This window comes from Cynocephalus volans, chromosome 6 (assembly GCF_027409185.1).
Source record: "Cynocephalus volans isolate mCynVol1 chromosome 6, mCynVol1.pri, whole genome shotgun sequence".
Lineage (NCBI taxonomy): Eukaryota > Metazoa > Chordata > Mammalia > Dermoptera > Cynocephalidae > Cynocephalus > Cynocephalus volans.
Genome location: NC_084465.1, coordinates 161275506 through 161287240, shown reverse-complemented (window position 1 = coordinate 161287240; position 11735 = coordinate 161275506). Strand labels below are relative to the sequence as shown.

The 11735-nt window shown below is 39.2% G+C and overlaps 1 pseudogene; it reads right to left on the bottom strand.

The window, feature by feature from the left end:
* LOC134381115 (F-box/WD repeat-containing protein 12-like) overlaps positions 1 to 11735 on the bottom strand; it is a 36533-nt pseudogene that overhangs the window by 18488 nt on the left and 6310 nt on the right.

The window sequence follows — 11735 nt, the reverse complement described above, 5'->3', positions numbered from 1 at the left end:
TGTTCGCATGGTAGCCAGTATAACTGACAAGCAAACTCAGGCTTGTGGATGTGAATAAATACTTGACGTTGCACAGACGGTAGCTGCCCTGCTTTGAATACCTCCCCCTTTTTGGGGTGTGCACCAGCAGTGCTGCCATGGGCCAGCCCTGGCCAAAGCCTTGCCCCCCACACAGTTCACTGATCCAGGGGAAAACAGCTGCCCCAAGTGGGATCCACTCCACGGTCTCCTGGGATTTATAAAATAGGAATGCAGAGGTAAAAAGCCTGGCACCCCTGAGTCAGGGCCTCAGGGGTGAACAACTGACTGCTGCTCCCCACTTCCCAGGCCTGCCATGGTTAGGTTGCTTCACAAGTGGGGGTTATTATATCTTTTTTTTTTTACCATGGTTTATTATTTTTATCATGATCTCTTTTTCTAGTCATATCTTGATATTCCTCTATTAGTTTCTTTTTTTCTCCCTCAGTTGATTTCTGTTGCTCAAACAGTTAACGTGACTAGGACAGACCCCAGCACCAGGGACTGGGCTGATGGCAAGTGACTCTCAGAGAAACACAGAATATTTACAAGTGTTTAGTGGTACTGAAGTGGGCAAAAAGCAATGCAACTCTCCTCCTATGTCAGAATGGAAAAGCAGCAGCCAGTGAAAGAGAATGCTAGAACACGCTACTCAAATTCCTGCCTGTAGTCCTCAATTCCATGTGCCTCACAAGGGGAGGGAATCCCACACAGGTCATGAAACAGGAAAGTGGAGGCTGTAGGCGCAAGGATGTTTCTGCTGGCACCATATGCTGTGACACTAGAAGGAGACAATCTCAAACCTTAGACTTCTCCAGGGATCAGAGAACAAAGCATGGCGTGAGAAACCATGTCAGTAATCAATATAGATTCCAGTCAAAATGTGGAGTTGAATATTATAAGTACACATAAAATTAAGCAAATTTTTTAAAAGAAAGATAATTACTAACTTCTGGGAAACCAAAATGCTATAGGGGTGAAGGGGAAGGAATGGTAAAGATAATTTACTTCATGACTCAGCCGTGAAGTGCATTTACAAAATTTTAATAATATATACAATAAATGTTGACCTCAACAAAATCACAGTATAATTGTTTTGGGACAGGAAGGTTAAACCTGTGTACGGGAAGAGAAGGAAAGACCTAAATCACCTGCCAAAGAACTCAACAGATGCCTAATAATGAGATGCCTAATTTCCCTTTGGGAACATTGTTTCCTCTGGGGATACAGGGGCAAGGCATGACTGGTTTTAACATAATCCTAGGGCTGGCCAGTTATCTCAGTTGGTCAGAGCACAGCCTTATAACACCAAGGTCAAGGGTTTTGATCCACATGCCAGCCAGCCGTGCCCCCTCTACCCCCAAAATAAAACAATCCTTTTTGAACTTTGACCTTTAAACTATGCACAACTCTAATATTAGCAGCACCCCGATTTCTATTACCCATCAGGTGACTGCAAAACTTTGCCATGCTTTTAGTTATTTTCTTCAAAAAATATTGTGATGAATTTTACAAATAAACAAATATTTTAAAAATTTATTCATGAATATAGATACAAAAAAACTTAAATTAATTATCGGCAAACTCAACACTGCTGGGTATATAAAAAGACTAATGTACCAATGAGATGAGAAAGGACTATACCACAGCCAGAACGATGAGACAATCACAGCCAACCATGGGCAGTTTTAAGGCAACACGTTTGAAAACTCAGAAGGAATGTAATTTTCTAGCAAAATATAAGTGATTCAGCTTGATTCAAGAACAGGCAAAATCCTGGACAGAAAAGAAGTTACAGGAGAGACTGAAAAGGCTGGTAAATTTTAATCACAATGGAGACAAAAGGTCCAAACATTTCACGAGTGAATTCACTCCATCTTTTAAAAAAGTGTTTCATTCACGCTATGGGTCAAATGTGTCCCCCAAAAGTTCATGTATTGGCAACTTGAACTCCACTGTAACAATATTAAGAGGGTCAGACATCCAATTATGGTATTTGAAAGGTGAGGCCTTTGAGAGGTGATTGGATTGTGAGGACTGTGCCCTCACAAATGAATTGATCCACTGAGTAATGGGCATGGTTCCGATGGCTTTATAAGGAGGGCAACTGAGTTAGCTCTCTTCTTGTTCAGCAGTTTCTCACCATGTGATACCTTGAGTTGCTGTAGAGAGTCACTTCCCAGAAGGCCCACACCAGATGTGTTCCCTGGACTGTGGACTTACCAGCCTCCAAAACGGTAAGAAATAAATTTCATTTCTTTATAAATTACCCAGTTTCAGGTATCCTGTTATAAGTAACAGAAAACAGACTATTACAGTTCCTATACTGTTCTTATTGCTTCAGATTATACAAAAAGAGCTCTCTCTCTCTCTCTCTCCACACACACACACACTCACACACACACACGATTCCAAAGTCCATATGGAGGAAGGACCATGAAGAACACTTGAAATAACAACTGTAAAGAAGACTTGCCCTACTAGACATCAAACTTTTATAAAGCTATTTTATATAAAGTCATATAGTACCAGCACAACAGCCATTCATATAAATGAAACAAGAGTTTATAAACACAGGCCCAAATCTAAATAGAAATTTGATATATAAAATAGGAGGCATTATAAGTCAGTGGAGGTATTATCCAACAAACAATGTTGGAACAGTTGGTGGCTTAGTTAGAAGAAACTACGGTCAGACCCCTATGCTTCCAATCACATATAAAAAGATATTCTTAAAAGTTAAATATCAAAAATGTAAAAAAAAAAAAAGTTAGAATAAAATATAGGAAAAGAGGAACTTCAAGGTGGGATAAGAGAGGCCTTCTAAACCAAGACAGGATACCCAGAAATCATAAAAGGAGGAAAAAATTGTGGCTGGGTAAAAATTAAACTTCTGTAAAGCAAAATCCAAGAAAGAAAAATATTGAGTTTTCCTTTTTTGTTGTATCTTTGTCTGGTTTGGTATCAAGGTGATGTTGAACTCATAGAATGAATTCGGGAGAATGGCCTCTGTTTTAATATTTTGAAGTACTTTGAAGAGGATTGTTGTTAATTCCTCTTTACAGGTTTGGTAGAATTCAGCAGTAAAGCCATCCAGTCCTGGGCTTTTCTTTGCTGGGAGACTGCTGATGACTGCTCCAATCTCGTTACTTGTTATTGGTCTGTTCAGGTTTTCTATTTCTTCTTGGTTCAGTCTTGCTAGTTTGTAGGTGTCCAGAAATTTATACATTTCTCCCAGGTTTTCGAATTTGTTGATGTATAGTTGATGTAGAGTTGTTTACAAGTCAATAAATGTGATACACCACATCAGTAAATCAAAGACAAAAACCATATGATTATCTCAACAGATGCAGAAAAAGCATTTGACAAAATTCAACACTCCTTCATGATAAAGATTGTCATCAAATTAGGTATAGAAGGAAAGTATCTCAACACAATAAAAGCCATCTATGACAAACCCACCACCAATATCATCCTGAATGGGAGAAAGCTTCTACCTTAAGAACAGGAACAAAACAAGGATGCCCACTCCCATCATTTCTATTTAAAATAGTATTGGAAGTATTAGCCAGAGCAATCAGGCAAGAGATAGAAATGGAGGACATCCAGACTGGAAAAGACGAAGTCAAACTGTTCCTGTTTACAGATGTCATGATCCTATATAGAGAAAAACCTACAGACTCTACAAAAAACTCTTACAGCTGATAAACAATTTCAGTAATGTTTCAGGATACAAAAATCAACATGCAAAAATCAGTAGCATTTTTATATTCCAGCAATGAACTAGCAGAAAAAGAAATCCAGAAAGCAAGCCCACTTACAATAGTCATCAAAAAAATAAAATAAAATAAAACACCTAGGGATCAATTTAACCAAGGAGGTTGCCTTGGGTTGAATGTCCCCCCAAAACTGAACCCTCACTGTGACTGTTAAGAGGGTGGGAAATCCTATTATGGTAATTGCAAGGTGGCGGCTTGAAGATGTGTTAGATTCTGAGGATCATGCTTAATGAATGGATTAAAAATGGTGGTCATGGGTGTGGTTCTAAGGGCTTTAAAAGGAGAGTGTATGAGGAGCTATCTCTCTGCTCTTTCTGCTCTGCCATTTTCTGCCATGTGAGACCCTTGCATTGCTGTAAAGCCACCACTAAAGAAGACTCACCAGATGTGTTCCCTGGACTTTGGACTTCCAACCTCTGAAACTGTAAGCAATAAATTTCATATTCTTACAAAGTACCCAGTTCTGTGTATTTTGTTATAAGCAACAGAAATAGAACAGAGGTGAAAGATCTCTACAATGAGAACTACAAATTACTCCTGAAAGAAATTAAAGAAGACATAAAATGATGGAAAGACATTCCATGCTCTTGGACCAGAAGAATTAACATTACAGATTCAATGCAATTCCCAGCAAGATACCAATGACATTCTTCACAGAAATATATATATATAAAAAAATCCTAACATTCATATGGAACATCAAAAGACCCCAAATAGCAAAAGCAATCCTAAGCAAAAAATAAATAAATAAATCAATAAAATAAAACCATTGGTGTTACACTACCAGACTTTAAACTATACTATGAAGCTACAGTAACCAAAACAGCACGGTAGTGGCATAAAAACAGACACTCGGACCAATGGAACAGAATAGAGAACCCAGAAATCAACCCACATGCTTTCAGCCAACTGATTTTGACAAAGTCACCAAGAACATACATTGGGGAAAAGACTGCCTCTTCAATAAATGGTACTGGGAAAACTGGACATCCATATGTAGGAGAATGAAACTAGACCCGTACCTCTTGTCATTTACCAAAATCAACTCAAAATGGATTAGACTTAAGTATAAGAAACTATAAAACTTCTAAAAGAAAAGCTACAGGAAACAGTTGAGGAAGTAGGACTGGGCAAAGGCTTTATGAATAAGACCCCAAAAGCACAGGCAACAAAATAAAAAATAAACAGATGGGATTCTATCAAACTAAAAAGCTTCCGCACAGCAAAAGAAACAAGTAACGGAACAAAAAGACAACCTCAGAATGGGAGAAAATATTTGCAAAAAAGGTATTACTATCAAGAATACACAAGGAACTCAAACACCTTAACAGTAAAAAAACAGGTAACCCAATTAAAAAATGGGCATAGGAGATAAACAGCCACTTCTCAAAGGAAGATATACAAATGGCCAACAGATGAAAAACTGCTCAACATCACTAAGCATCAGGGAAATGCAAATCAAAACCATACAGAGATATCATCTCACACCAGTCAGACTGGCTATTATCAAACAGGCAGAGAATGCTGGCAAGGATGCAAAAAGAGAGGGGAACCCCCTACACTGCTGGTGGGCTTGTAAATTAGTGCAGCTTTTATGGAAAACAGTATGGAAGCTCCTCAGACAACTACAGACAGAACTGCCACATGATCCAGCAATCCCACTGCTGGGTATGTACCCAAAGGAATGGAAATTAGCACGTCAGAGGGACACCTGCACTCCCATATTTGTCACAGCTCTATTTGCAATACCCAAGAGTTGGAACCAACCTAAACATCTATCACCAGATGAGAGGGTAAGGAAAACGTGGAATATATACACAATGGAATACTACTTATACATAAAAAAGCATGAAATTCTGCCATTTGCAGCAAAATGGATGAACTTAGAGAAAATTATCTTAAGTAAAATAAGCCAGTCACAAAAAGAGAAATACCGCATGTCCTCACTCAAAGTGGGAGCTAAAAAAATAAAGAAATAAAGATACAATTCCAATAATTCATTGAACTTTCAAAAGGAGAGAACAGAACTGAGGTCATCAGAGGTGGAAAAGGAGGAGGGGGAGTAGGGGTAGCAAGAAATTGGTAAAGGGCCACAAAAAATGATTATATTGTATAATGTTAAATATATTAATTATCCTAATTTTAGATCACATATCTACACATGTATTGATATTCTATGCTGTCCTCCACATATATAATCAATTATGTTTCAATAAATTGAAAAAGGAAGAAAAAACAATACTACCAAAAAAATACTAAATAGTAATATTGAGGAGTCTTTGTCACTCCAGCAGGAAACCCCAAGTCATCCCTGGAGACAGCAGGGTGCAGCAGTTAGAGCAGGGGTTCAGAGGCCAGACTGCTGAGGTCTCACCTCCTAACATGTGGCTTCACCTTCTTAAACTATAACACCCCTCCAGGCATAGGATCTGGGAGAATTCAGTGAGTTCATCAGCTATTTTATTGTTATTGGTATCCTCCCATATAAAGAACCACTACACACTGATATGGAAAGGACACACAACCCCCCTGCCAGATGGACCAAGAATATGAAAAGAAAAAGCAAAAGGCCAGTAAGCACTGTAAAACATGTTCAAATTCACAAGTAAACAGAGAAATGACAACTTGAACATTCTGCATGTCAGACTGGCAAAAAATAATTATAAGCAACACTGGTAGGGATGCAGGAAGCCAGTGTTTTCCTACCCTTTTGGTGGAAGTATAAATTATCACAAACCTTTTAACACATATGACAGTGTTTATTAAAATCTAAACTACTCATGAAATTGACAAGCAACCCCATTTACGGAAATTTACACAAAAGAATAAACTCTCTAAGTATATATGCATAAGGATTATAGTGCTTAGAGCATATATATATGCTATATGTAATAGCAAAAATACCTGAATGTATATAAAATACAAAAATGATACCTGAATGTTCATAGAGAAATGGCTGAATAAATTACAACACAACCATGTTATGCTATATTAAAGGGGTATTAAAGAACAAATGAGAACTACCTGTATACAAGTTGACAAGAAGGAACGTCCATCAACTTACAGAAGTGTGTGCAAGATAATCTTATCTTGTTTAAGAAATTAAAGTAATACTTTCTAACAACCAAGCACCTCTCTACATAATCACACATGAGTGTGCCTGTATGTATTTGCATAATAAAATAGGGTACAGACCAAATGGTTAATACTGGTAACATTAGTGCATAGGATCAGGAGAAAGGGGCAGAGAATATTAATTTTACTTTAAACACATTTATTGTTTAATTTTTAAATTTTTATTGTTTAAATTTTTATGAAAATGTTTACCTTGAATTTGAAATGGCTGAATCTTTTTAAAACTTAATTGACTCTATTTTTAGAGCAGTTTTACGCTGACAGGAAAACTGAGTGGAAAGTATAGGTAGTACCTTAGTGCTCACATACCCCTGCCCCACCTGCAGTTTCCCGTTAGCCTTTTGCATGGGGCTGGTACGTTTGTTACAAATGATGAACCAATCCTGATACATCATTATTAACTGAAATCCGGTGTTTATACTGGGGATCACTCTTAGTGTTGTTTATTCTACGGGTTTTGACTAATGCATAATGTCATGTATCCACCATTATAGTATCATGCAAAATAACTTTGCTCACCTAAATCCCCTGTGCTCCACATACGCAGCACCCACCCTCGTGCCCACCACCACCCAACTCTTGATCTTTTTACCACACAATCCAGCAATCACACTTCTTGGTACCCAAGTGAGTTGAAAACTTGTGTCCGCAATAAAACCTGCACACAAATGTTTAAAGCAACTTTACTTATAATCACCAAACGTGGAAGCAACCAAGATGTCCTTTAATAGGATAAACAAATTGTGTACATCCATACAATGGAATATTATTCAGTGCTAAAAAGAAATTAGCTATCGAGCCACAAAAAGAGATGGGAGGACTTCGTGTATTGCTAAATGAAAGAAGCCAACCTGAAAAGCCTACTTTGATTCCATTTGTGTTGTTACAACACAATACCTGAGACTGGGTCATTTATAAGCAGCAGAAATTTATTTTCTCACATTTCTGGAGCTGGGAAGTTCAAAATCAAGGTGCCCTTGAGTTCAGTTGTCTGGTGAAGGCCTTCTTCTTTCATCCTCAGGAGAAGAACAGTGTCCTCACACAGTAGAAGATGGAAGGCAAGAGAGGCAGATTCCCTCCATCAATTCCTCTTATAAGGCCACTTAATCCCATTCACGAGGACTCCATCCTCGTGACTCAATCACCTCCCAAAGGATATCCTTCCCAATACTGGTGCACTGGGGATTAAATTTCAATATCAATTTCAAGGGGACAAAAGCATGTAAGCCACAACACCAACGATATGACCAAAAGTTTTAAAAAGAAAATAAGGTTGAAGATTTGCTCATGAAGGGTATCAGGGCTGGGAAGCCAGGCAGAATGGCATGAAGGGCCTCTGGCACTCTGAACCTGTCCCACTGGAAATAATGGAGCACACTAAAGTAGGATTTGATGAACTGTGGCCTGCAGCCAAACCCAGCCCACTGCCTATTTCTGTATTGTGCGCAGTTTTGTATCTTGGATTAAAAAAAAAATCAAAAGAATATTTCATGGCACAGGAAAATTGCATGAAATTCAGGTTTCAGTGTCCGTAAATAAAGTTTTACTGTACTATAGCCACTCTCATTTGTTTGCTTATTGTCTATGGTTGCTTTAATGTTGTAACAGCAGAGTTGAGTAGTGTGACAAAGACTGGCCTGCAAAGCCTACAGTATTTACTGTTTAGCCATTTACAGAAAAACATGCCTACCCCACGTGAAAGCACTTTCTCTATTCGAGTTAAGATCTTTTCGTTTTGACAACTGTGGAAGGTCCCAGCCCTCAAGTCTTCTTCCTACCCAAGCGCCTTTAAATCTTAGCCTGCCCGTGGCCACACGTCCACACCCTGCAAGCAGGTCTCTTTCAGGAGACCTGACACCACAAGGAGTGAGGGTGCAGCTGAGACCTGAACTCCACCTGGTCTCCTGACACCCTGGTGGGCGGCCCCTCCTCCCCCCCTGCTGCTGCTGTCTTGTGTTAGTTAACTTGAGAGGAACCTGCTACTTTTTAGAGGCAGCATCCACTTGCAGCACCCGATGAACAGTGAGAGGTGAGCACTCACTTCCCAAGAGACTGTTCATTTACATAATAAAATAAGACAGTAAAGGTACCTTTGCCTGTCTAGGACAATCAAACATGTGAAATAATCGACAGTTTTCCAGGAAAATATCCGTTTTAGGAGGTCGTGTTCCATCTGTGTGGTCCCAGGCAGAACTCCTGGATTTGCAGGGCGACCACATGGTTCAAGACTAAGGACACTTTCCCTGTCTCAGTCCCAGTGTATCCTTCTATAAAATTAGGATGATAATAATGAATACCCTGCTTGGCTGCTGTAATGAGAAAATGGATATGAAAACTTCTTAACCATAAGCACCAACAAAGTTTGAAGTATTAATTTAGTTATCCAGGTTTTCACACATGGGCATAAATGAAAGTTGTAATTATCTAGGCAAAACCACCCAGTGGCCAGCATCGGTCCCCATGTGGAGAATCACATGACAGCGTGGCTTCAGATCAAAGTCCGATGACGCTCACATGAAGGTGCGAGGGACAGCATGGCAGCAGCCATCCCAAGCAGGCGCCAACACGGCCCCCAGCAGGCGCTGTTGGTAAAGTCAGTGCAGCAAGAAGCCAAAAATGTGTCACCTGAGACTGGTCAGACTCGAGTTTCAAACACGGGTCCACTCGTGCTTGTTACCAGTGTGACCTGGCACACTAATTGATCCTCTTGCAAGCTCAGATTTCTCATCTGCAAAATAAGGTTCCCACTCCTCACCACAGTAGTTTTCCATGATGATTAAATGAGATCATAAAGATAAAGGGCCTGACACCCTTTGACCAAGGACACAGTAAGGATTCAATCAATCTCATCCTCACCTTCCCTTCCTGGGGGCCTGCTCACCTCATGCAAATCCCAGGCATGCACAGTGCAGTCTGAGGACACGGTGCAAACCACAGACTTCTCCCTCCTGTCAAACAAGTTACAAACAAAAAATACATTTATACTACCTTTTATATATGCCTATTAAGTTACCTTTACTGGTACTCTTTATTTTTTTATGTGGATTCAAATTACTATCTAGTGTCCTTTCACTTCCCTTTAGTATTTCTTGCAGACTCCCTTTAACACTTCTTGCAGGGCCAATATATCCCCAATGTGGCAATACTAAGAGTTGAGGCCTTTAGGAGGTGAGTGGATTTTAAGGGCTCTGCCCCCTCATGAATTGATTAGTCCATTCATTATTAATGGCATAATGGGTTACCATGAGAGTGGCACTAGTGGCTTTTTCTTTAACAAGAGAAAGAGACTTATTGAGCATTCTAGCATGCTTTGCCCTCTTGCCATGTGCTGCTTTGTACCTCCTTAGGATTATGCAGAGTTTCTACCAGTAAGAAGGCCTCAACAGGTACACTCCTTCAATTTTGGACTTCCCAGCCTCCAAAACTGTAAGAAATAAATTTCTTTTCTTGGGCTGGCTGGTTAGCTCAGTTGGCTAGAGCACAGCCTTATAACACCAAGGTCACAGATTCAGATCCTTGTACAGGCCAGCCACCCCCACAAAATAAATAATAGATAAAAATTTATTTTCTTTATAAATTACCAATTTTAGGTATTCTGTTATAAGCAACAGAAAACTAAGATGCAGCATGAGTCAGCTGTTGATTCCCTTTACTGAATTTTTCCAGTACTTTTCAATTTCAAAATTTCTAGTTATTTTTTATCATTTCTTTATTGGTATTCTCTATTGGGTGAGACAAACTGTCTCATACTTCCCTTTAGTTCTTTACACGTGGTTTCCTTCAGTTCTTTCAACATATTTTAATTAGCTGACATAAAATTTTTGTCTAAAGTCCAATGTCTAGGCTTCCTCAAGGACAGTTTCTGTTGGTTGCTTTGTTTCCTGTGCATTGGCCATTCTTTCATGTTTCTTTGTATGTCTCATAACTTTTGTTGAAAACTGAACATTTTAAATAATATTATGTGCAACTCTGGAAATCAGATCATTTCTGGTTTTTTGTTTTTTTGGTTTTTTTGCTGTTTTATGTTACTGTTTGGTCAGTGATGTTTCTGAACTAATTCTGAAAAGTCTGTATTCTTTATTATGGGTAGCCACTGAAATCTCAGCTCAGTTAGATTACTGCTTACTAATAACTTGACAGAGATTTCCTTAGTCTGGAACCAGTAAGTCTCCCAGTCTTTGCCAAGGGGTTCTGTTTGCAGATTGGGGCCCATCTTTAACATTCAGCAGGGAATCTGATGACTCTACCTTAGCCTTCACTTCCTGCTTATGCATAGTCTCAGGATCAGCAGGAGTTTAGAGTCTTCTTAGGTTTTTTTCTGAGCTTGCACACAGCCCTGGGCATGCATGTCATCCTCCAGATTCTTAGGAACATGTCAGAGTTTTTCAAAGTCTTTAAGGACATCTCATTCCCCAGCTTTTCTTTTTAAGCTTTTTGGTCAGTCTATTGTTTGCCCAACTGTCAGCCAGGCACAGAGTTAACCAGATGTCTGTAACTGTTTCAACAAATGTCCCAAAGTAAATTTTTTTTTAACTCTACATCAGGTCAAATAAAGATAGCATTACAAATAGGGTCTTCTAAGAAGCACCAGACAGGTCAAGTAATGACAGTTCTCTGGGAATGAGCCTTTCAAGGATCTCCAATCCCATTCTTCACTCTCCAGTGACTGCCAGAATCCAGTTTTCACTGTTATTCTGAGCTGTTGATATCCAAGTCTAACATAGAGCTAGAGGGGGTTTACAGGAATAGGAATATTCTTACTGAGATTCAGTCATTTTTCTTGAGTAAACACTTCCCAGATTG